The sequence below is a fragment of the Ursus americanus genome, chromosome 9 (genome assembly GCF_024610735.1).
Source record: "Ursus americanus isolate L20-20 chromosome 9, mUrsAme1.1.p, whole genome shotgun sequence".
Lineage (NCBI taxonomy): Eukaryota > Metazoa > Chordata > Mammalia > Carnivora > Ursidae > Ursus > Ursus americanus.
This window is the reverse complement of record NC_142135.1, coordinates 48,033,034-48,058,466: the sequence shown is the minus strand read 5'-3', so window position 1 is coordinate 48,058,466 and position 25,433 is coordinate 48,033,034. Positions and strand designations below refer to the sequence as shown.

Here is a 25,433-nt window from a genome sequence, read left to right as displayed (position 1 = left end):
CAATGTCATTAGTAAAGCTCATCCATCATATACAATGAACTAGATTAGGCATTCATTTCACTACATTATCAACAAAAGTTGACTCCTCACAAAAGTTTGGATAGCTATGAAATATTAAAGTTCCTCTTTCTCATATGTCCATAGAATTGTCATTTTTATGTTTTATATGTAATTTAAGTTGAGCAACAAGGTTTTTGTTTTTTTTCAATGAGCATTTACTGAACACCCATTGCATGTAGATCCTTACCTAATGGAAGAATACTAAAAGGCTACTCAAAGCAGAATTCAAGCTATAGCCTCAAGCAAAAGCAAAATAAGAAGGACTTTTTCCATTTGGTTTCTAGAAAAAGGGCTTCCCTTTCTATGCCTAAGAAGTAAAAGAGCTAAGGATATAAATGTTTGATAACCTGAAATAAATCTGTCAGGAAAGAATTCCAGCTGCAACCTTAAATTAAAACAGTAGCCAAAAAGGAGATGAACCAGTCTGAATCCTCACTCCTGAAAAACCCGGATTTATTACAGAAGACTTCACAACTGGGAAGGCCTCAGGATAGCTCAGTTAAATAACATTCAGCTCATTTTGGTTACCTCACAGGATTCCTGAATGACAGTTTTAGGCAGTGTTAGGGAACAATGAAGTGCAATGTCTTGTAACTGCTTGGAAGATTCCACAGTGAGGCAAGTAATTCAAATACAGTAGTCTGTGAGGCCCTGATTGAGGAGTGGGTCTACCTGTGAAGCAAAATGATATATGAAGTGTTTATTTTCAGTGGATTAATAACAGGAATCAATGCACGAAATGTTCTGCTTTCCTTCTTTGCAACTGCCTCAGTACAAGCTATAAGCCTTCAATCAGCATATATTTGGGGAGCAGTGAGTGGTCTCTTTCTTTTGGTTATTTGTTCAAAGAAGCACCTTCTCTAGTCCACACATACCACCAATACACGTGTGAGAATGTAAAACTGAAAGATCTGAAAAGGCATGCATTTTCACAGAATCTGTACTAATATACGAAGTCAGGAGAGGAAGACAAATTCAACAGCAGGAATTCTGAAGAAGTGAGAGAACAAAGCAGCCTGTTCTTCTCCCTCTTCCACCCAACTCTCACCTTTCCCTGGGACAGTCCCCAGGGAGCTCTTCTTAAAAGTTCAGAAGTATCTGTGATCAGGAGAAAGTTATTCCATTCTTCACGCTTCTTGAAACATCTTCCTAAAGAGACTGATGCCAGCACAGCATTCTTCTTATTCAGAGAAAGCTGTAAATGTTAGCTGGGGGCATGAGTCAAATTAGAGCCAAAGACAAACTCAGTGAGCAAAGGGAAGGGCTGCTTTTGTGTTTGAAGCTTCATAGAATCTTCCATGTTAGAAAGCTGCAGTAGATCATTCAGAAGCCTTAAGATGTGCATCGCATATTACCCATTACCACACAGTACAGACTGTGTGGACATTTGAAGCCACATGGAGACAGCAACAAGTAAGCCCGAGGGCATGGGCATGCCTCCTCTACTCCCCGCTCCCTGTCTCACCAAACATATCTAAGGCTGATCTGCACATTCTTTTATTTTTTTTTAAGATTTTATTTATTTATTTGCCACAGAGAGAGAGAGAGAGAAAGAGCACAATCAGAAGGAAAAAGCAGGCTCCCCGCAGAGCAAGGAGCCCAATGGGGACGCGATTCCAGAACCCAGGGATCATGACCTGTGCCAAAGGCAAATGCTTAACCAACTAAGCCACCCAGGGATCCCTGATCTACACATGTTCTGCCTTGAATACAACTGGCTTGTATACAACTCTGAGGAGGAGAATGGGAGAGAAATCCCATTTGTGAGACATTTGTGAGACCAGCTGAGTTAAATAATAATATTTAAATATGGCAGAAATATCTCTGGACTGCGCTGAGTATCTAAGAATTGAAAATTAGTTTCCAGCTGCTAAGAAAAAATATGAGCTCAAGGACAACAAAAAATATGTCCAGTTATAAAATAAAATTCTACTCTTCACCTCTACGATATATAGTCTGTCAAAACCACAAACACTATGATAGTAAAATCTAATTTGTCCACTTTGTATACGAGAATCTTAAATGAAGTAAACATCAGATAAGATTCAATCAGTCCAGTCTCTGATATAGAAAGTACTTGCAAGGGTTATTTTAGGCCAGATTTCTTGAAACTATCAAATGATTTGGTAAGAAAGTAAAAAAATTAAATGAAATGAAAATTATTCTTCCATACAATACAGATGTTTCAACTTAATTGTAAGTAACAACTTAAAAATACTATGTAACATAGTTAACATAGTTCTAATATTAATTTCTAAAGATTTCTATGCTTAATTATTCGTTAAAATAATCTGTATTCAAATATTCATTCATTCTATTCGTTATTTCATTCAATGTATTATTATGAAGCACCAAGAATATCAGGCACTGATGCTATAGAGTGTCTTTGCCTACAAGGACCCTATGGACTAATAGGGAGATAGATACGTACACACATATGCAGTAATGTAATGATTCAATAGTGAATGAGATATAGTGGTAGTACAAGCTCAGCTTGGCTTGGGAGAGTTAGAGAAGACTACCAGGCAGAAAAGGGTAGCCTGGAGCCATGGTAATGACCTTAGGTCAAGAAAGGAACAAATTGTACCAGCTGGTGATTAAAATATGTTGTTTAAAATCTGAAAGTCCTTGAGGCAATCTGTCTTAGTTTGTCCACATTGTTGAAAATGAATAGACTTCCAGGGCGCCTGGTTGGCTCAGTCGGTTAGTGTCTGACTTTGGCTCAAGTCATAATTTAAATGTACTGGAATCGAGCCCCATGTTGGGGGTCTTTTTTTAAACAAGAAAAGAAAATGAATAGACTTCTGCTTCTAGCCAAGTTTGAGTTAACAGGGGTTGGAACTAAAAATCTGACAAAATATATGAAACAACAGCTTTCAAGCCATTGGACATGGCTAAATGAAGGACAGTTAATGCCCAAGACATAAAAAACAAATGAGGTGAGTCCTACAAATGCCTCAGCTTACTGTCTGGAGCTAGTTTCTAGGTGGTGGCAGTTGGGTGGAACTCAGGCAAAACCCTGAGTTAGTCTTCTTGAATTGAAGACATAGATCTAGGAGTTCAAGGAAGCCAAGATGACCATTGTTTACGGAGCAGTGTACAGAACAAGCAAGAGCTGCACAGAGAGAAAGCTCCAGAGATCATCACAGTTCTCCCTCGAGCACTGAGTTGAGGGCTGATCAGCACTTATATATAACAGAACTACCTGAGTTTGAAGAAGGACCACCCACAAAGGGAAGAGTGCCTGGAAATCTCATAGTGCCAGGAATAGTACCAATACCCAACAGTCACAGTGGAAAACTTCATAATTCACTTGATGTTGGTTACAGTATTTAAAAAAAGGATCTTGCTCAATTGTGAGGGAGATTTAGCCTTAGACTAAATGCTGCTTCGGTGCCAACTAAAAAGTTTAAAACAAGACCCAAAAAACCAAACTATTTTCTGGTACTGAAACAATCATCAGACCTATAAAATATAGATGACATGACCTATAATGAAGAGAAAAAGAAATCAAACAAAACTAAACCAAAAATGATACAGGTAATAGAATTTGTAGACAGGACATCATAAGTTATTATACTGTATTCCTTAAGTTCAAGAAACTAGAAGAAATTTGTATGTGCCAACGAGAGACATGGGAAATATTTTTAAATATCCAAATCAAACTTTTATAAATGAAAAAATACAATGTGCAAGATGAAAAATATACTGAATAGGATTAACAGCAAATGAGGCAGGACAGAGAAAAGATTAGTGAATTTGAATACATAGTAATGGAAACTATACAACAATTCATATATTATTTAAAAAGATATATTAATAGTTTGCACCTGGTGTAAGCAGTTATGAGGTCTGGTTTTAGCTACAAGACCAGTGGCTTTAACTACATGGCCATTGGTTTGTAAAAGACCCCACAGTAAACTTGTGCCTTGCTATCCCTGAAACCAAGATGTCTTGCACTCCCTTGGTGGCTCACGATCTGGAGATGAAGGACATCTTGTGTAAAGAAAGAGCCCTGTGAACTGTACCTAGAATTTCACACCTCTCTGATACTTATCTGTGTTATATTTCTCCTCCTGTGACATACCCTTTATCTTTATTAGAGTCTTGTGTGAATATACCCTCTGTAGCTTTGTGTTCAATTATATGACACTGTACAACTGAAGGAAAATACACAGTTTTTTGAGAAAGGAGAAGTAGATTATGGTTAATAATATGATGATTTAAGGTGGGGTGAAGGAAAGGTAGAAACAGGTTCTGGATTCTGTGTGGAAACAGAATGAAATTTAAGAGAGGCAACACAGTGAGGTAGATAAGAACACAGACCATAGCATCAGAACTCCTCTGTCCATTTCCTAGATGTGTGAAATTGAGCAAGTTACTTGACCTTCCTATACCTTAATTTCCTCATCAGTAGCTGGCAAATATGGCAAATAGTAAACACTATATGAATGTGTGTTATTTATTTGATTTTGTTTCTATCCATAGGCTCTTTGAGGTCTGAAAAATATCCCTATTTTATTAATTTTACTAGTTAATATTATTCTTAAGATTTGGATTAGATATTCATTCCAAAAACCAAAAGACAACATAAGAAAATGATAACAAGAAAGATTGTATGTCACAGTGAATCAAGTATCTTCAAATACTTGACTCCCATACAGTTATTTTCTCACCAATAAAAATTAATTTTTAAAAAGCCATTTTTGTCAACAAGCCTATACAGAATTGATATATGCTTCAATAAATTAAATCCTTATTTTTATCTTAAATAATAAAAAAGCAAATGTATTTAGAATAGAGTTATAAGAGATATTCTGGAATGAATAAAGAAAAAAATGAACAATTCACTGGGGAGAACAATACCCTAGAAGGGTGAAATAAATCTCTCCTTTTAAATCACTAAATAGACTTAGAATCATTGACTGTATCTTGGAGGACTGCAGAAGGAAAGAAAAGAGACAGAATAATTTATATCACTTTATTAGCCCAGAGTTTTTGAATATTAATAAGTCATTGCTACCTGCTTCACTAGCTCAAGTATTATCTATGTACATCAAGTTGTTAATAAGCTCACAGTAAATTAGATACTATTTCTTAATTTCAACTGTAAGGAGGTCAATAGACTTTGCATTTTAAAATAGTCTGCCTTCAAAACACATTTTGAAAGTGGAAAATGGTAATTATAGTTAATAAAAACATTATTTATTAGGGAGCTTATATGGAAGGAATGACAGAATGAGTCACCTTTATCAAGAACTGTGAAAGGTTTCAAGTTTTACTCTAATAAGTTAGCTTGTTACTATTTTATTGTTACTGACAGTAGACAGAAGACTCCCGGGTCAAGGACAATGGACTTTATTATTTATGGCAGAACAAGCACTGTGAGCTTTATGTTTATGTTTGTCACTTCCCTTTGTCCCTAAGTTCAAACAATAAGTAGGGGCCCAGGTGATGCTGCACATAGTCACTTGTGTCACAGCTGAGGAACTGTAAGCTTGCGGAACCCAAATCCTTTGTAGGGTTTGCAAGAAAACCCACTCTTTGCCCTTAAGAGAGCCATCTTGATTTTACTGGAAAGAAAGAAAGTCCACTCTCTGCTCTGGAAATTTGAGACACTATATCTTCCAAGGCCATTCACATAAAAACATCCCTAGAAAGGTAGTTCAGAACACAGGCTATCAGTACCTCTGCTTGCAAGACATCCATAAATGAAAGAGACCCAAGAAAAATTTTCTCCCAACAGTCTTTTAGGGTATTTTAATATCTTCCTAATTCTCCACCTTTCCTTTTCACCAATTAATTAAGTGTGTTCGTTGGACCGCAAATAAGGTAACATAAATTCCAAGTGGGAAAGAAGCAGAACTGGCCCTTCACATTCTTTTGTCACCATCATGTCCTCTCTTCCCTGCCTCTATGTGCCACATCTGGTTAGTTCTCCTACTGCAATTGGCCATTCACTGACAGACACATAGTCAAAGCTCTGGGTGCTTCAATCTTCCATCAACTGCAGTTTTGGTTAGGGCAGTGGCAAAAGGTGATAAAGGCCAGGAAGGTAATGGTGACATCCATGGAGGGGCTGATGGGTAGAGAATGCACGTGGCACTGAGGAGATGGTAACCAAATTAATGAAAGCCACATGATGACAACTGAAGAAATGGCACTGAACAAGATGACGGACAAATTATTAGCCTTAATGGAACTCCAAGATAATAAATAAGGTAACAATTAAAAATCCACTGTGATGTCAGGCTCTGTTCTGGTGCTGGAAACACAAGAGTGAACTGTTTCATGGAGCCGACATTTTAAAGGACAAGAAACAAGAGATGTAAGTAAAATGCAGTGTATCATATGATGTGCCCCATATGCTGGTGACTTTTATTCCTTCTATGATGACAAAAACTCTCCCCTTCTGCAGAAGAGTGTGCTTGACTTTGACTCACTGGATATTCTCTGAACAGAGAAAAATCAGGAGGTACAGCATAACTGGAGATGAACCCTTGAGGACATCAAGTGCAATCTCCTATTTAACACAAAAATCTCCTCTACAACACTTTCAAATGGTCATTTAGTCTTGCTAAAAGAGTTTCAATGACAGAGACAGCGCTATAACAAATCTCTAAAAAATATCTTCATTTGGCTTTATTTTAGACATTTGTGGTCATCTGTCTGTAGGACAGATTCCTAGCAGTGGAACTGCTGAGTCAAGGGACAGGCACATTTCACATGTTGAGAGCTAATATTGAATTGTGCGTCTGCATTCACACAAAAACATATGCGTGACAATCACAGTCACAGAAACAGAGATTATAACTCAAACTCAGAAAGAATAGTCTAATAGTTCAACTAATTCCACACAGATCAATTTAATTTGGTTTAGATAAGGCCTTAAAAGGAGGTTAAAGAATTTCTGGTAATAGCTCTAACATGTGAAGAGCTTAGTAGTCATCAATTTTTACAACAGAAAAACAGCTACTGCAAACTTCTTTTCTTAGGCTCATCAGAGAATTCAGGTCATGGGGCAAACCACCACCCCAAAACTTGGAGAGAGGCAGATACTGAGAATCATAGCCAAGACCAGTTTGGAACAGAACCCGCTGGATCCATAAACTGGTAGGAATACTTGTTTGGTTACTTTGACTAATTGCTGGGATCTGAGCGTAGAATAGCATGACAGTGAGAAACTCCTAGGGACCCAGTTTTAGCAGTCTTCACTCTTTCATGACTTCTATCTTTAGGAAACCCACTAGGTTTCAAGGTGAAGATCTGAGATAACTCCCCTTGTGTTTTGGTCAGAGAGACAAGAAAATAACCATTTCAAAATATGCCCAAAACAGTCTCCATAACAAAGACCTGTTCCCCAAAGAAAATGACTACCAGAGCGTTATCTATATAAAAGGGCAATTACGCAATTCAGCTTCTTCTACACTTTCTGTCACACTTAAAAGGAGGGAAGATGGCTAAGAAACATGGCTGACGTGAGTCCAACGATTCAGCCCACCAAAAGACTGAGAATTAATCATAAGATAAGAGAATGATTCTCCTCACACATATCTTAAAACCACATCAACAAACCTTCAGTATAATAACAGAGGATTACAACTGAAAGAGTTGTAAGACAGACTCTAGTTAAGGAGTTCTTAGAGATTTCCAGGGAAGATGGCAGAGTAGAAAGATCCTAAGCTCTCCTAGTCCCATGGGTACAACTAAATAACACCCATATTGGTGTAAATAACCCAAAAAATGACCCAAAGTCTGTCAGAACAGACTCTCCACAGATAAATGTAGAGAAGAGGCCACATCAAAGAGGATAAGAAAGGTGGAGATATAGTCAGGAGCCAAACTGACCTGCTGGACTGTTTGCAGGAGGGAGGGATGCTGTGTATGTGGAGAGGGGAGAGGACCAGACCCCCATACCTGCTACCTCAGGCACAGGGGACCCACATTGGGAAGATGAATCCCCATAAAATTAGGCTTTGAATACCAGAGAGGCCTAATTTCACTGGTTCTTACAATCAGTGGGGCTTAACACCTGGAACTTTAAAAATCAGCAGGTATGGTTCTGAGAGAGCTCGAGGGTGAGAGGAAACTGAGTCCCATCCTTAAGTAGACAGCACAACAAACAGCCCCAAGGAGTTACAGTATAGGGGCAGGAGTTTGAAAAAAAGCCTGGGGTATACAGGAAGGAAATTTATTTACTAGTCTCAAAGGGTGTGCTGGAAGGTCAGGAATCTTTAGGAAACCTCTCCAGGAACAACAAAGCTGGCAGGCACAATCTCCCTCCCTACTGCCCATCCCAGACACATAGACAGCTGCTAGAACCAGCATAGTACCAACACTCTTCACCTAACTTGCTGACATCACACCCTGCTCCCATGTTCTCTTATAGACACTCCTCCTCCAGCCAGGCCTTAGCTCTAGGTCTCCTCTCACGGTACACCCTCCCAAGCCTTGCTCATACCACATGTCCTGCCCCTGTGTTATCCTGCAGATCCACCCCCTCCAATGTGCCCTTGGCCAGAGCCCATCCAAAGTGGTACCACAAGCCTGGCAGTGTGCAAGCAGTCCCAACAGGGGCTAGTACCACCACAAAGTGACTCTCGCCCTGGGGAGAGGGGGAGATAACCACACATACCCAGTCTGACTGCAACCCAGCAGTGGGCTGAGAGCAGATATCTGGTCTAACTGCAGGCCCTATGCATCAACAAAGCTTCTCAGGGGACAACACAGGGAAAGTGCCTTACAGTTTGGTGCTACCACATCCCTGAAAAATGCCTGGTCTGACTAAACTCAAGCCCAAGGCACCCCCAGACTCACCCATTAACAACACAGGGACCAAAAACTGTCCACAACGGGCAACGAGAGCCATTGCAGACAAATGGTCTGAAGCAAAAAGTGGCTCAACCACAACAGTAAGGCACACACAATACACATAGGAGATACTTTCAAGAGAAGAGACTTTCCTAACACATAGAAATAGACAGACACAGACAAAATGAGAAGACAGAGGAATATGTTGCAAATGAAAGACCAGGGAAAAATCATATCAAGAAAGCTGAATGAAACAGAGATAAATAATATGCTTGACAGAGAATTTAAAGTAATGGTAATAAAGATACTCACTGGACTTGAGAAAAGAGTGGAGACCCTCAGTGAGACCCATAACAAAGAGATAGAAAATGTAAAAAGGAACCAATTAGAAATGAAGAACTCAATAACTGAAGTTTAAAATACACTAGTTAGAATAAATAGGACATTAGAGGAAGCAGAATGCATCCATGACCTGGAGGAAAGAGTAATGGAAAGAATCAAGTTAAACAGGTGAGAGGAAAAAAAAATTATACAAAATGAAAACAGACTTAGGGGACTCAGTGACACCATCGAGCATAATAACATTCACATTATAAGGATCCCAGAAGGAGAAGAGAGAGGAATGGGGGTGTAAAATTTATTTGAAGAAATAATAGCTGAAAACTTCTCAAATCTGGGAAAGGAAACAGAAAGCCAGATCCAGGAGGTACAGAGAGCCTGCAACAAAATCAACCTAAGGGAGTCCACACCAAGATACATAGTAATTAAAATGGCAAAGAGTAGTGATAAAGAAAGAATTTTTAGACATCAAGAGAAAGGGAAATAGTTATACACAAGGAAACCCCACAAGGCTATCAGCTGATTTTTTCCAGAGAAGCTTAGCAAGCCAGAAGGAAGTGGCATGATATATTCAAAGTGTTGAAAGAAAAAAACCTGCAACCAAGAATACTCTATCCAGTAAGGTTATCATTCAGAATAGAAGGGGAGATAAAGAGTTTCTAAGGCAAACAAAAGTTAAAGGAATTCATAACCACTAAACCAGCCCTGCAAGAAATGTTAAAGGAAATTTTTGAGTAGAAAGGAAAGGCCTTAAGCAGGAGTAAGAAAAGTAAAAAGCACAAAAGCAGTAAAATTAAGTATATCTATAAAAATCAGTCAAGACACTCACAAAATAAAAGGATATAAAGTATGACACCATATACCTAAAACATGGCAGGGAAAGGAGGAAAGAATGGGTTCAAACTTAAGTGGCCATCAACTTAATATAGACTGCTATATGCATGAGATATTATACATAAACCTAGTGGTAACCACAAGCCAAAAGCCAGTAATGGATATGCAACAAATAAAGAGAAAGGATCCAAGTATATCACTTAAGAAAGTCAGCAAACCATGACAGGAAAGAGCAAGAGATGAAAAGGACAGAGAAGAACTATAAAAACAACCATAAAACAAGTAACAGAATGGCAATAAGTACATACCTATCAATAATTACTTTGAATGTAAACAGATTAAATGCTCCAGTCAAAAGATGTAGGATGACAGAATGGATAAAAAAGCAACACTCACTATATGCTGCCTACAAGACACTCACTTCAGACCTAAAGACATAAACAGATTGAAATGAAGGGATGGAAAAGCATTTATCATGCAATGAAAGTGAAAAGAAAGCTGGGATAGCAATACTTACATCAGACAAAATATACTTTAAAACAAAGATTGTAACAGACAAAGGACACTATATAATCATAAAGGGAACAATGTAAAAAGAAGATAAAACAATTGTAAATACTTATACACACAGTATGGGAGTACCCAAATACAGAAAGCAGCTAATAACAAATATAAAGGAAGTAATCAGTAGTAATGCAATGATAGTTGGGGACTTTACCACCTCACTTACATTAGAGGATAGATCATCCAAATGGAAAATCAACAAGGAAATAGTGGTTTTGAAGACACATTGAACTAGAATGATCTAATAGATATATTCATCAGAACATTCGTTCAGAACATTCCCTCCTAAAACAGCAGAATGCTCATTCTTTTCAAGTGCACATAGAACATCCACCAGAACAGATCACACCTTAGTCCACAAAATAAGTCTCGACAAATTTAAAAAGACTGAAGTCATGCCCTGCATCTTTTCTGATCACAACACCATGAAACTAGAAACCAACCTCAAGAAAAAGTCTGCAAAGAATGCAAATACATGAAGGTTAAATAGCATGCTAATAAACAATGAGTGGGTCAACCAAGAAATCAGAGAGAAATTTAAAAATACATGGAAACAAATGGGGGCACCTGGGTGGCACAGCGGTTGAGCGTCTGCCTTCGGCTCAGGGTGTGATCCTGGCGTTACGGGATCGAGCCCCACATCAGGCTCTTCTGCTATGAGCCTGCTTCTTTCTCTCCCACTCCCCCTCCTTGTGTTCCCTCTCTCGCTGGCTGTCTCTATCTCTGTCAAATAAATAAATAAAATCTTAAAAAAAAAAAAATACATGGAAACAAATGAAAATGAAAATGCAATAGTCCCAAATCTTTGGGATGCAGCAAAAGCTGCAGTGAAGTTTATAGCAACACAGGCCTACCTCAAGAAGCAAAAAAAATCTCAAATACACAACCTAACCTTACAACTTAAGGAGCTAGAAAAAGAATAAAGAATGCTAAAATTTGTATGGAACCACAAAAGACCCTGAATAGTCAAAACAATCTTCAAAAAGAAGAACAAAACTGAGGTATAGCAACTCCAGATTTTAAGATACATTACACAGTTGTAGTTATCAAAATCATATGGTCCTGGCACAAAAATAGACACATAGATCAATGGAACAGAATACAGAGCCCAAAAATAAACCCATGATTAATTAATCAGTTAATCTTCAACAAAAAACACACACACATGAATATGCAATGGGAAAAAGAGAGTGTCTTCAACAAATGGTGCTGGGAAAACTGGATAGCTTCATGCAAAAGAATGAAACTGGACCACTTCATCATACCATACACAAAAATAACTCAAAATTGATTAAAGACCTAGATGTAAGACCTGAAGCCATAAAAATTCTAGAAGAGAGCACAGGCAGTAAATTCTCTGATGTTAGCCATAGCAATATTTTTCTAGGTAAGTCTCCTGAGGCAAGGGAAACAAAAGCAAAATAAGCTCTTGGGACTACATCAAAATAAAAAGCTTCTGCATAGAAAAGGAAACCATCAACAATACTAAAAGACAATCTACTGAATGGGAGAAGATATTTGCAAATGAGATATTTGATAAAGTGTTAGTATCCAAAATATATGAAGAGCTTATATAACTCAACACCAAAAAAAAAAAAAAGAAATCTAATTTAAAAATAGGCGGAAGTCATAAACAGAAATTTCTCCAAGAAGACATACTGTTGGCCAACAAATACATGAAAAGATGCTCAAATCACTAATCATCAGGGAAATGCAAATCAAAAACACAATGAGATATCACCTCACACCTCTCAGAATGGCTAAAATAAAAAACTCAAGAAAGAATAAGTATTGGCAAGGATGTGGAAAAAAGGGAATTCTCATGCACTGTTGGTGGAAATGGAAACTGGTGCCACCACTGTGGAAAACAGTATGGAAGTTCCTCAAAAAATTAAAAATAAATTAAAAATAGAACTACCATAAGATCCAGTAATCACACTACTAGGTATTTGTCCAAAGAATATGGAAACACTAGTTTGAAAGGACATATGCACCCCTATGTTTATTGCAGCATTATTTATAACAGCCACATTACGGAAGCAGCCCAAGTGTCCATCAATAGATGAATGGATAAAGAAGATATATATATGTGTGTGTGTGTGTGTGTGTGTGTGTGTGTGTGTATAACATCTTCTGCTGCGACACCACCCGCGGAGCCGCGGTGTGATTCGGGAGAAGGATGAGGCACAGACAGGTTAGCTGCGACGGAAAGCGTGGGTGCAGGGGACGACAACAAGGCGTGCCACCGCCAAGAGTGTGATCCCCCGGAACAGCTGCAACCTTGCGTATTTATTGGCAATAAACAATCAAAGACAATCAAGGGGAGTCTTGTGATCTGTAGCACATCCTAGTGAATAGTAGTACATCATGGGGAAGGTCATGGGAGTAGATGATGTAACGTTAAGCAAGTGACGCCTGTTCTTAAACATGTTTCTCTGGACCCCGTGGGCTATTGTCAAGAGCAATCAAGTTTCCGTTGGGGCAGCATTCTGCCCTTTAGTGGACGAGGCGTTCCTGGCCACTCATTATCTGAGGGGGTTTCAGGAAGGGCAGCATTCCACCCTGAGGAAGCCAGGCATTTCCAACTGCTAAAAATTTGCCACCAGTAGACTTAGTCGGTAAGAAATGTTAAAGAAGTTCTTCCCCAAAAAAAGGAAAATAATGAGTGTCAGAAACTCTAACCTATAGAAAGAAAGGAAGAGAATTAGAGAAGGAATAAAGGTAATATGTTTTCTATCTTTTTCTTAATTGATCAAAGAGATAACTGTTCAAAATAATAGTAACAACATACTGGGTAATTATCACATATGGATAAATGAAATAAATAATAACAATGTTAAAAGGGGTGGGGAAGGGAGGGACACCTGGATGACTCAGTGGATTAAATGACTGACTCTCGATTTTGGCTCAGGTCATGATCTCAGGGTTGGGCTCCATGCTCAGCAGGGAGTCTGCTTGAGATTCTCTCTCCTGCTCCCTCTGCATTTATCCCAGTGGAGGAATATGGTCATTGCACAGCCTCTTTGGACCATGTAATTCAGTAATGTACCTTCACTGCTCATAACTCTTGTATCAGTATAGTTTAGCCTCTTCTTTGAGATTTCCCTTATCTCAAAATATCATTTATACCTTGTATATTTTCTACTCTGTGCAAAAACTTTCATTGACTTTAGAAGGCTAGAACCAATGTTCGAACTCCTTAGTCTGGTATCCATGGTTTTCTGTTGTAATTTTATAAAAGTGTATAATCCATAGGTCTTTTTTTTAAAGATTTTATTTATTTGAGAGAGAGAAAGAGCCCCTATAGTCTATTTCTTCTCAGAGATACTATTTGCTGTTTCTGTCCCTGTTTGAGCTGCTTTTTGTTTTAATTAGATAAATCATAAGACTTTCATGTTCATCAGCTTTGTGATGTATACAAAATAATAATTTAGTGATTATTGTGTTAAGAGATGACCACTTGGGACCTGGGAGCTCAAGGAAAGCTGGAGTGACTTCTCAGTCCATGGTGTTTTGGATGATGTGGCATTAATTAGTTGGTCAGATTTAGAGAATTCATATAAAGACCTATGGATAGGGTGCCTGGGTGGCTCAGTTGGTTAAGCATCTGACTTTGGCTGAGGTCATGATCTCAGGGTCCTGGGATGGAGCCCCGCATTGTGCTCTCCATTCAGCAGGTGGTCTGCTTGTCCCCCTCCTCAGCTCATGCTCTCTCTGTCTCTCTCTCTCAAATAAATAAATAATAAAATAAAATGCTTTTAAGAAAAAGAAATAGACTATAAATAGATATTAGGGCTTAGAAAACATGTTTTTAAAAATCTGTTTCTGAGTTAGGATGGCGGAGGAGTAGGGGTCCCCTTTGTCAGCTTTTTCAGCTGGTCCTCTGAATCAAGTTGGATAGGTACCATCCTGAACACCCACAGAATCAGCCTGAGATGTAGGAAGATACACCTGGACCTATACAAATGAACATCTCCAGCACTGAGTATTGAGGTACGAAGCAGGGAGCCGTGAATCCACGCACAGATATCGGAAGATAAATGGAAGGCGGAGGGAGCCTCCGCGTTCCGACGCCAGGAAGCAGTTGTTACCTGCACTGGGGAGCGAGTGGACTCACAGACAGGCACCCGCGAGAGAGCAGACTGAGACCATGAGCCCAGAAACGCGAGCAACCAGTCTGAAAACTGGCGCTCCGGAGTGCGCGCGAACCACACTGAAACGGAGCTCTGAGCGCGGGGATGGCTGGCGGCTGGAAGTGTTAAAAACACAAAGGACAGAGATGTGCTGGCCCTGGAAGTGAGGGCTGGGACGCCGGCTGCAGGCCGCACATCCAAGGACGCTGCAGGGTTTAGAGCACCAACAGAAACAGAGTTAAAGAGGCCAGAAGAGCTCAGTGGAAAGCGGACTGCGATCTCTCTGTTCTGAGACAGAGGTTAGGATTCGGCCACTGCTGCTGACTTTCAGAAGAGGCACAGCAAACTGCCAGGGAAAGGTGCCAGAGAACAAAAGCCCGGAAATACTGGCTCACATTGTGCCCATCCCCATCCCCCCTCATAGGGGACAGGGAGACTCTACCCAAACAGGGTTGCCTGAGTATCAGCGCGGCAGGCCCCTCCCCCAGAAGGCAGGCTTAAAAATCAAGAAGCCCACATCCCTAAGGTCCCTATAAAACAAGAGCACACTGCCTGGGTCCAGGTCAATAATTTGGGCTCTGGACAATCCCACAACCTCTCCTCATCAGAATGATGAAAAGGAGAAATCCCCCCAGCAAAGAAAAGACAATGAGTCTGTGGCCTCTGCCACAGAACTGATGGATATGGATATAACCAAATTATCAGAAATGGAGTTCAGTGTAACAATGGTCAACAGGATATGTAGACTTGAAAAAAATATTAACGAGAATATAGAACCTTTAAGGATGGAAATGAGAGTGAATCTGGCAGAAATTAAAAATGCTATGAATCAAATGCCATCAAAACTAGATGCTCTGACGGCCAGGGTGAATGAGGCAGAAGAACAAATTAGCGAACTGGAGGATGGGATGGTAGAAGAGAAAGCTAAAACAGAAACGTGGCTCAAAAAAATCCAATCTTAAGAATGTAGTTTACGGGAGATTACTGACTCAAGGAAATGTTCCAATGTCAGAATCATCGGCATCCCTGGCGGGGGGGGGGAGAAAAACAGAGGTCTAAAAGAGATATTTGAACAAATTGTAGCTGAAAACTTCCCTAATCTAGCAAAGAAAACAAGCATTCGTGTCCAAGAGGCAGAGAGGACCCCTCCCAAATTCAACCACGACAAACTACGCCACGTCACGTCATAGTGCATTTCACAAATATTAGAGCCAAGGATACAGTACTGAAAGCAGCCAGGGCAAAGAAATTTCTCACGTACCAAGGCAAAAGTATCAGGATTACGTCAGACCTGTCTACACAGACCTAGAATGAGAGAAACAGTGGGGGGGGGGGGCATTTTTAAAGCTCTTTCAGAGAAAAACATGCACCCAAGGATCCTTTATCCAGCAAGGCTGTCATTCAGAATTGATGGAGAGATAAGGACCTTCCAGAATCACCAGTCACTGACCAATTTCATAACCATGAAACTACAGGAGATCTTAAGGGGGGTTCTATAAAAGTAAAAAGGCCCCATGAGTGATACAGAACAGAAAGTTACAATCTATAGAAACAAAGACTTTATAGGCAACATGACATCATTAAAATCATATCTCTCAATAATCAATCTCAATGTGAATGGCCTAAATGCTCCCATAAAATGAAACAGAGTTGCAGATTGGATAAAAATACATGACCCATCCATGTGCTGTCTACAAGAGACTCATTTTGAACGTAAAGATACATCCAGACTGAAAGTAAAGGGATGGAAAACCATTTTTCATGCCAATGGACCTAAAAGAAAGCTGGGGTAGCAATTCTCATATCAGACAGGTTGGATTTTAAACTAAAGACTGTAGTTAGAGATACAGAAGGAAACTATATTTTATCCAAGTGGCTATGACAATTATAAATATCTATGCCCCCAACAGGGGAGCAGCAAGATACACAAGCCAACTCTTAATGAGAATAAAGAGACATATAGATAAAAATATGTTAATAGTAGGGGATCTCAACACTCCACTACCAGCAATAGATAGATCACCTAAGCAGAAAATCAACAAAGAAACAAGAGCTTTGAATGCCATTATAACAGATGTACCTCATAGATATATATAGAACACTACACCCCAGAACAAAAGAATACTCATTCTATTCGAATGCACATGAAACAGTCTCCAGAATAGATCATGTGCTGGGTCACAAAACAGGTCTCAACTGATACCAAAAGACTGAAATTATTCCCTGCATATTCTCAGACCACAATGCTTTGAATTTGGAACTCAGTCACAGGAAAAATTTGGAAGAAACTCAAACACTTGGAAACTAAGAACCATCCTGCTCAAGAATGATTCGATAAACCAGGAAATCAAAAATCAATTTAAACAATTTATGGAGACCAACGAGAATGAAAACACGATAGTCCAAAACCTATGGGACACTGCAAAAGCGGTCCTAAGGGGAAAATACATAGCCATCCAAGCCTCACTCAAAAGAATAGAAAAATTTTCAATGCAATTTTTATATTCTCACCTCAAGAAGCTGGAACAGCAACAGAAAAACAGGCCTAATCCACACACGAGACAGCAGTTGACCAAGATTAGAGCAGAGATCAATGAATTAGAAACCAGGAGCACAGTAGAGCAGATCAACAGAACTAGAAGCTGGTTGTTTGAAAGAATAAATAAAATAGATAAGCCACTGGCGAGAATTATCCAAAAGAATAGAGAAAGGATCCAAATTAATAAAATTATGAATGAAAAGGGAGAGGTCACAACCAACACCAATGAAATAGGAAGGATCATAAGAAACTTTTATCAACAGCTTTATGCCAATAAATTAAGCAACCTGGAAGAGATGGATGCCTTCCTGGAAACCCATAAACTACCAAGACTGAAACAGAAAGAAATTGATTTTTTAAACAGACCAATTAATTATGAAGAGATTGAAGCAGTGATTAAAAACCTTCCGAAAAACAAAACTCCAGGGCCTAATGGATTCCCCGGGGAATTCTACCAAACATTCAAAGAAGAAATAATACCTATTCTCCTGAAGCTGTTTCAAAAAATAGAAACAGAAGGAAAACTACCAAAGTCATTCTATGAGGCCAGTATTACCTTGATCCCCAAACTAGGCAAAGACCCCATCAAGAAGGAGAATTACAGACCGATATCCCTGATGAATATGGATGCCAAAATTCTCAACAAGATCCTAGCTAATAGGATTCAACAGTATATTAAAAGGATTATCCATCATGACCACGTGGGATTCATCCCTGGGATGCAAGGGTGGTTCAACATTCGCAAATCTATCAGTGTGATAGATCATATAAACAAGAAAAGAGTCAAGAACCATATGATCCTCTCAACTGATGCAGAAAAAGCATTTGACAAAATACAGCATCCTTTCCTGATTAAGCCCTTCAGAGTGTAGGGATAGAGGGTACATTCCTCAATCTCGTAAAAACCATCTACGAAAAGCCTACAGCAAATATCATTCTCAATGGGGAAAAGCTGGAAGCCTTTCCCTTAAGATCAGGAACACGACAAGAATGCCCACTCTCGCCATTATTATTCAACATAGTACTAGACGTCCTTGCAACAGCAATCAGACAACAAAAAGGGATAAAAGGTATCCAAATCGGCAAAGAGAAGTCAAATTGTCTCTCTTCACAGATGACATGATACTCTATATGGAAAACCCAAAAGAATCCACCCCAAACTATTAGAAGTGATAGAGCAATTCAGTAATGTGGCGGGATACAAAATCAATGCTCAGAAATCAGTTGCATTTCTATACACGAACAATGAGACTGAAGAAAGAGAAATTAGGGAATCCATTCCATTTACAATAGCACCAAAAACCATACGTTATCTCGGAATTAACTTAACCAGAGACATAAAGGATCTATATTCTAGAAACTACAGATCACTCTTGAAAGACATTGAAGAAGACACAAAAAGATGGAAAAATATTCCATGCTCATGGATTGGAAGAATTAACATAGTTAAAATGTCTATGCTACCCAGAGCAATCTACACTTTCAATGCTATCCCGATCAAAATACCAATGACATTTTTCAAAGAACTGGAACAAACAGCCCTTAAATTTGTGTGGAACCAGAAAAGGTCTCAAATCGCAAAGGAAATGTTGAAAAGGAAAAACAAAACTGGGAGCATCACATTGCCGGATCTCAAGCTGTACTACTAGGCTGTGATCACAAAGACAGCATGGTACTGGCACAAAAACAGACACATAGACCAATGGAACAGAATAGAGAGCCAGAAATGGACCCTGGGCTCTTTGGACAACTAATCTTTGATAAAGCAGGAAAAAACATCCAGTGGATAAATAGACAGTCTCTTCAATAAATGGTGCTGGGAAAATTGGACAGCTACGTGCAAAAGAATGAAACTTGACCACTCTCTCACACCATACACAAAGATAAACTCCAAATGGATGAAAGACCTCGATGTGAGACAGGAATCCATCAAAATCCTAGAGGAGAACATAGGCAGCAACCTCTACGACATCGGCCACAGCAACATTTTTCATGACACATCTCCAAAGGCAAGAGAAACAAAAGAAAAAATGAACTTGTGGGACTTCATCAAGATAAAAAGCTTCTGCACAGCCAAGGAAACTGTCAAAAAAACTAAGAGGCAGCCCACGGAATGGGAGAAGATATTTGCAAATGACACTACAGATAAAAGATTAGTATCCAAGATCTACAAAGAAATTCTCAAACTCAATACAGAAGAAACAAATAAACAAATCATAAAACGGGCAGAAGATATGAACAGACACTTTTCCAATGAAGACATAACGAATGGCTAATAGACACATGAAAAAATGTTCAAAATCATTAGCCATCAGGGAAATTCAAATCAAAACCACACTGAGATACCACCTTAGGCCAGTTAGAATGGTAAAAATTGACAAGGTAGGAAACAACAATTGTTGGAGAGGATGTGGAGAAAGGGGATCCCTCCTACATTATGGTGGGAATGCAAGCTGGTACAGCCACTCTGGAAAGCAGTGTGGAGGTCCCTTAAAAAGTTGAAAATTGAGCTACCCTATGATCCAGCAATTGCACTACTGGGTATTTACCCCAAAGATACAGATGTAGTGAAGAGAAGGGCCATATGCACCCCAATGTTCATAGCAGCACTGTCCACAATAGCTAAATCGTGGAAGGAGCCGAGATGCCCTTCAACAGATGACTGGATTAAGAAGATGTGGTCCATATATACAATAGAATATTACTCAGCCATCAAAAAGAACAATTTCTCAACATTTGCAGCAACATGGACGGTACTGGAGGAGATAATGCTAAGTGAAATAAATCAAGAGGAGAAAGACAATTATATGGTTTCACACATTTATGGAACATAAGAAGTAGGACGATAGGTAGGAGAAGGAAGGGATAAAGAAATGGGGGGTAATCAGAATGGGGAATGAAGCATGAGAGACTATGGACTCTGGGAAACAAACTGAGGGCTTCAGAGGGGAGGGGGGTGGGGGAATGGGATAGGCTGGTGATGGATAGTAAGGAGGGCACGTATTGCATGGTGCACTGGGTGTTATATGCAAGTAATGAATCATGGAACTTTACATCAAAAACTAGGGATGTACTGTATGGTGACTAACATAATATAATAAAAAAATTATTTAAAAAAATAAATAAAATAAAAATGTTTCATTTTTTGTCAATTTTCTAGTAGACTGCCTTATATTGGTAAATTTTTTCAAGGCAACAAGTGGCAAGACTCCAATTCATATTTTTGGGTCTTTTTTTTAAGTTTTAATTTTAATTCCAGTTAGATAACATATAGTGTTATATTAGTTTCAGTTGTACAATATAGTAATTCAACAGTTCCATACATCACCCTGTGCTCCTCGTGCATATTATTAGGGTCTTTATATATATATATATTTTTTCTATTGTTTAGCATAGCTCAAATGTCACTCACTCACTGTGCTTTCCCTTCTACTTCTCCACACAGTAAAGTAATGTCTTATCTCATCTATGTCCCCAGGACACTTTCTTACTACTTCTATCTCAGTTTCTATCCTTCAATTAACTACTCATGTGTTTCTATCCATCTATGTACTTCTCACGACATTAACATCTATATTTTTAACCTTTTTTTTGTTCTCTGAAGAGATGATCCTTCTTGCTATTATCTTAGAAAAAAAGACTGCCTTTTCCAGTATGTTCCAACCCCCGATAAAGGAAGAGTCTAACTCTACAATGTTTCTTATGTTATACGGCTATAATAATGTGTGGTATGTAGAAAGGAAAAGGAGAAATTCATCAGTGAAATATGCTTAGTTTCATAGTAAAAGATATCTGAATATTTGAAATAAAAAAAGAAACTAGTGATGAGACATACCCAAAATCCATTATTAACATCCATTATTTAGGAAGGGAGGCATTCCACCAAAGTCTGTGTGAAGCTTCCTTTAGTTTCTATAGTGGACATTCAAGGCTCCTTTTCTCCCAGACAACATCCCAGGAGAGCTGAGCGCTGCGGCACAGACTGAGGAGTGACACAGTGCACGGAGGCTCCTGAAGACCATCATAAAGCTACCAGATGCCTTCTGTGCACATGAAGTTGTGTGCTTTTTTCTGTTTTATCATTTTTTTAATTGAGGAAAATATCTCTTTAGACACAACTTCTTAAGGATTAAGAATTAAATTTGAGAATTAACTTCATGAGAGTTCAAACATACATATTATCTTGTTTTGGATGCAATGAACTTTTTTGGTGTTCATTTAAGCAATCTTCCTTAACTCTTCCTTTCCCCACTTGCCTGGCACTGAACATTAGCCTGCTGAATTCTTATCATTCCTTCTACATATTTCTTTCAGAGCTCTTGTCACAACATCTTTTAATTATTTGTATATGCTTCTGTTGCCCATACTAGATTGTGAACTTCTGGATAACAGGGAATTTGTTTTGCTCATTCTTTTTTGTATCCTCAGCATCCAGCTTAGTATGGGCACATTTTAAAAAAAAGTTAATTGACCAAAAAAGAAAAAAGAGTGTGTGCCAAAGTGCCATGGCATTTCAATACTTTATTAAAAATAATATAATGTTCAATAATAAATTTGATTTAAACACATAGAAAATATGCAAAGTTACTTGGCCTCTTATCCATTCATTCATTCATTTGGTTATATTTACCAGATGTTATTAAGCATCAAAGATTTCCAGATTAAAAACCAAGTGCCCATTATTTTTTTAGTATTTCAAGTCATTTTCTTATGTGTATTTCTGCCTGAGAAGGATAAAATGCATTTTATAGCTCCAGCTGAGCTGATGAGATTTACATTTCTGACAGGTAAAATACATGTTGCCTTTTTCTTTTCTTTATTTGCTTCACTGAAAACTAGCAAATAATTTAAGATACAGACTTTTAAAACTTAAAGCACCCACGTCTTTTGACTAGGCAATTGTAGAAACTATTTAACAAATCATTAATCATCCTATAATCATTTTACCAAATAGTATATTATAAAAAGTCATAAACTGGAATTAGCAGGATGTTATCATATTCTTCTGAGAATGCTATTTTTTGAGAATGGGCAGCCACCCATTACATTATTAAATATACAGTCTAAACACAGAGACACTGCAGAGTTCAGCTCCTTGATTTAATGACAGAAAATATATTCCCACATTAACATTAATCTCTACACGGCAACAGTTAATTTTCCAAATTCAGGTCCCATAACAGAGTGGTTGTGTTTCCACTGTGAATATAAAGTAATGAAATGGATTTTTTAACAAGCATATCAGAATGTGCGCATCCAAATGTGTGTCACCACTCAAAATAGTCATCTTGAGACATTTTTAATTTATTACAAGAATGTTGCTATTCCTCCAAATATTTATTATGGCAGTAATAGAGATAAGTTTATGTTAGGGTGACAGCAAAGGGAAGGAGTGATCAATTTTATCTAGGTTTTTTATAAGGGCTTCAGAGAGGGTTAGGATTTATGCATGATCTTAAAGGATAAGTAGATGCATTCTCATGTACATGAATGCATACCAAAAAAATTACTAAAAAAAGAAAGATTGGGTGTCTATAATTACCAGTTGTTTGGCATGATTGTGTGAGAGTAGGGGTGGAAAGCTTTACAAGATGGGACTCAAGAAGTAAGCAAAGGCAAGGTCAATGAAGGCCTTGTATATCATGCAAAGAAGTTTGAAATTAACCCTACATGCAAAGGGTAGCACAGTGGGATTTGTATTTTCTTTTCTATTTTTTAAATTAAATTTAATTTTATTATTATATATTATTATAATCTATATTATAATAATATAATATTTGTTATATTTTATTAATTATATTTTATTTATTTATTTATTTGAGAGAGAGTGAGAGAGTGTGCACAGGAGTGAGAAGGGGAGGGGCAGGGGAAGAGGGAGAAGTAGGTTTCCCGCTGAGCAGGGAGCGCTTGATCCCAGGACCCCAGGATCATGACCTGAGCTGAAGGCAGATGCTTAACCAACTGAGCCACCCAGACACCCTGGGATTTCTATTTTAAAACAATATTCTGATCATAATATGGAAGAGTGATTACAAAGGCATGGGGCTGGAGGAAAGATCAGTTAAGAGACAAGTGAGAGCTAAATTACTACAGAGTAAGAATTGATTTGAGAATTATTTAAAAGATAGAACTGATGAGTTAGTAACATGGTACACAGAAATTCCAATGAAGATAAAGTGTAGGATGACTCTCAGGTTTCTGGCTTGTGTGATTGGGTGGATAGTGGTACTAGTAGCTAGATAAAAAAATATAAAAATGGGTCAAATGTGGGGAAAGAGTATTCAGATTTGAAGATGTTGAGCTCTACATATCTGTCAAATTTTCCATTTGAGTCTGATTAAAGAGACTGGTCTAGCTTAGTGATAAGAATCTATGGGTAATGAGGATATATGTGGAAAAGGAAACCATGAAACAGATGAATTCACCCAGAAATAATATAAAAATAAGAAGAAAAGAGAATCAAGAACGGATTTGAAGAGAACGATAGTACTGCCAAGCAGACAGAGGAGTAAGCAGTCAGTGGGTAGGAGGAGATTTTGCTAAGTACTGTGTCTTAAAAGCCAAGGGATAAAGTCTCAAAAGAAAAAAAAAAAGGAAACAATAAGAAGTAGTAAAAAGTATTAAGCAATGTGTTATGTGTTTTCTTCTATGTCATTTTACTTAATTCTCAAAACATACCTTTAAAGCAAGTATTTCCTATGTTACAAGTAGATAAAGTAGGCCAATTTGACCAAGGTCAACAGGTAGCAAGTTGTGGAATCAGTATTTGGACTGAGGTCCATCCATTCCCAGGATACATAAATGCTGCCAATAGCATCATAACAAAAAAAGAGGAAGATAGACATCGCATGTGATAGGAGTATATTCAATGGAGTGACCAGAACTGTGGAAATGAGAAAGTAACTCCAGTGAACGCTGACTTTATCTTCAAAAGACTTGATTTATGGGTTTTAGTGAAAGAGGATCCTAGGGATAAGGGACTTTTTTCCCAAAATTAAAGGGACTTAATCATGTTGAAAGAACGAATACAAAGGGAGAAGACAGAGTAGCAAAATAAAGATCATTAAGGAAGAAAGGTCATTAAAGAAATGGAATGAATTGAAGCTTAGGACATTAGGTCAAACTTTAGCTTTGAATCTGTACCTCATTATGATCTCTAGATTTAATGGATGTCATCAGAATTATAAATTCCAAATTGTGTTTTTTCTTTTTTTTCTATGAAAAGATGTTTATCAGTGTTGCATATTCAATACAACGCACTATAATACAATACATGCAGCAAAGGAGGACAGCATTGCACATCGTCTGCTATTTTCAACAATTTTGATTTTTGATACTCAGAATTAATATGGATCTAATTCTGAATAATAAATTGGAGAATTTTCAGACACTGATCAACATGTATTTTTGCCAAATTAAATCAAGAAAGACAAATAGATGCCACCTCTGCAATCCCTTCTCACCTCTCATGTCCTTGGATCCACGGCCATGGACTAGTTCTCAGGCTTTTTGGACTTCGACAGTAATTACACCACTGGCTTTCCTGGGTCTCCAACTTGCAGGGGGCAGAGTGTGGGACTTCCCAGCCTCCATAATCATGTAAATTCCTTATAAAAAATAGATAGATGATTATAGACATAGACACAGATGGGGATATATCCCATCGGTTTAGCTTCTCTGGAAAACCCTAATACACTCATCTGTAAAGTAGTGTGGGTATCAAAAGGCTATTTGGCAGATTATAGAAGACAATGTAGATAAAGCAAGTTAGCAAAGCACATGAATAATTCAGATACATCACTCAGTACAATTAAACTATTGCCACTATTTCAATAGAGAGCATTGATACTGGCCATGGATCCAAATTGTGTTTCTTCTCTACGTGGATTAGAGATGCCCAACTAAAAAGGGGGGAAGGACTTGTTGCCAAACGATTTGAGGAATTGCTAGGTAAAACAAAGTTTCTTTACTAGAGAATGTCACAGAGACGTTGACACACTAATGTGCAACATAAATATCTAGAGTAACAAAAAATGGAATATGTAGTATTTTCCAAGTATATTTAATCTCAGGAATTCTTTATTCTTAATTTCCCTTACAGCATGTAGATGCCTATAGTAGAGAGTTTCAGAAATGTTACTCTAGGGGCGCCT

At 38.2% G+C, this 25,433-nt stretch overlaps 1 long non-coding RNA gene across 1 annotated transcript in view; it reads right to left on the bottom strand.

Moving 5' to 3' along the window:
* LOC123797687 (uncharacterized) overlaps window positions 1–25,433 on the bottom strand; it is a 28,498-nt gene continuing 3,065 nt past the window's right edge. The window contains exons 4-5 of the long non-coding RNA XR_015725806.1: window positions 24,744–24,887; window positions 1–732 (exon numbers count right to left, since the gene is read on the bottom strand). This is a non-coding gene — a long non-coding RNA (uncharacterized LOC123797687). The remainder of the gene's footprint in view (window positions 733–24,743; window positions 24,888–25,433) is intronic.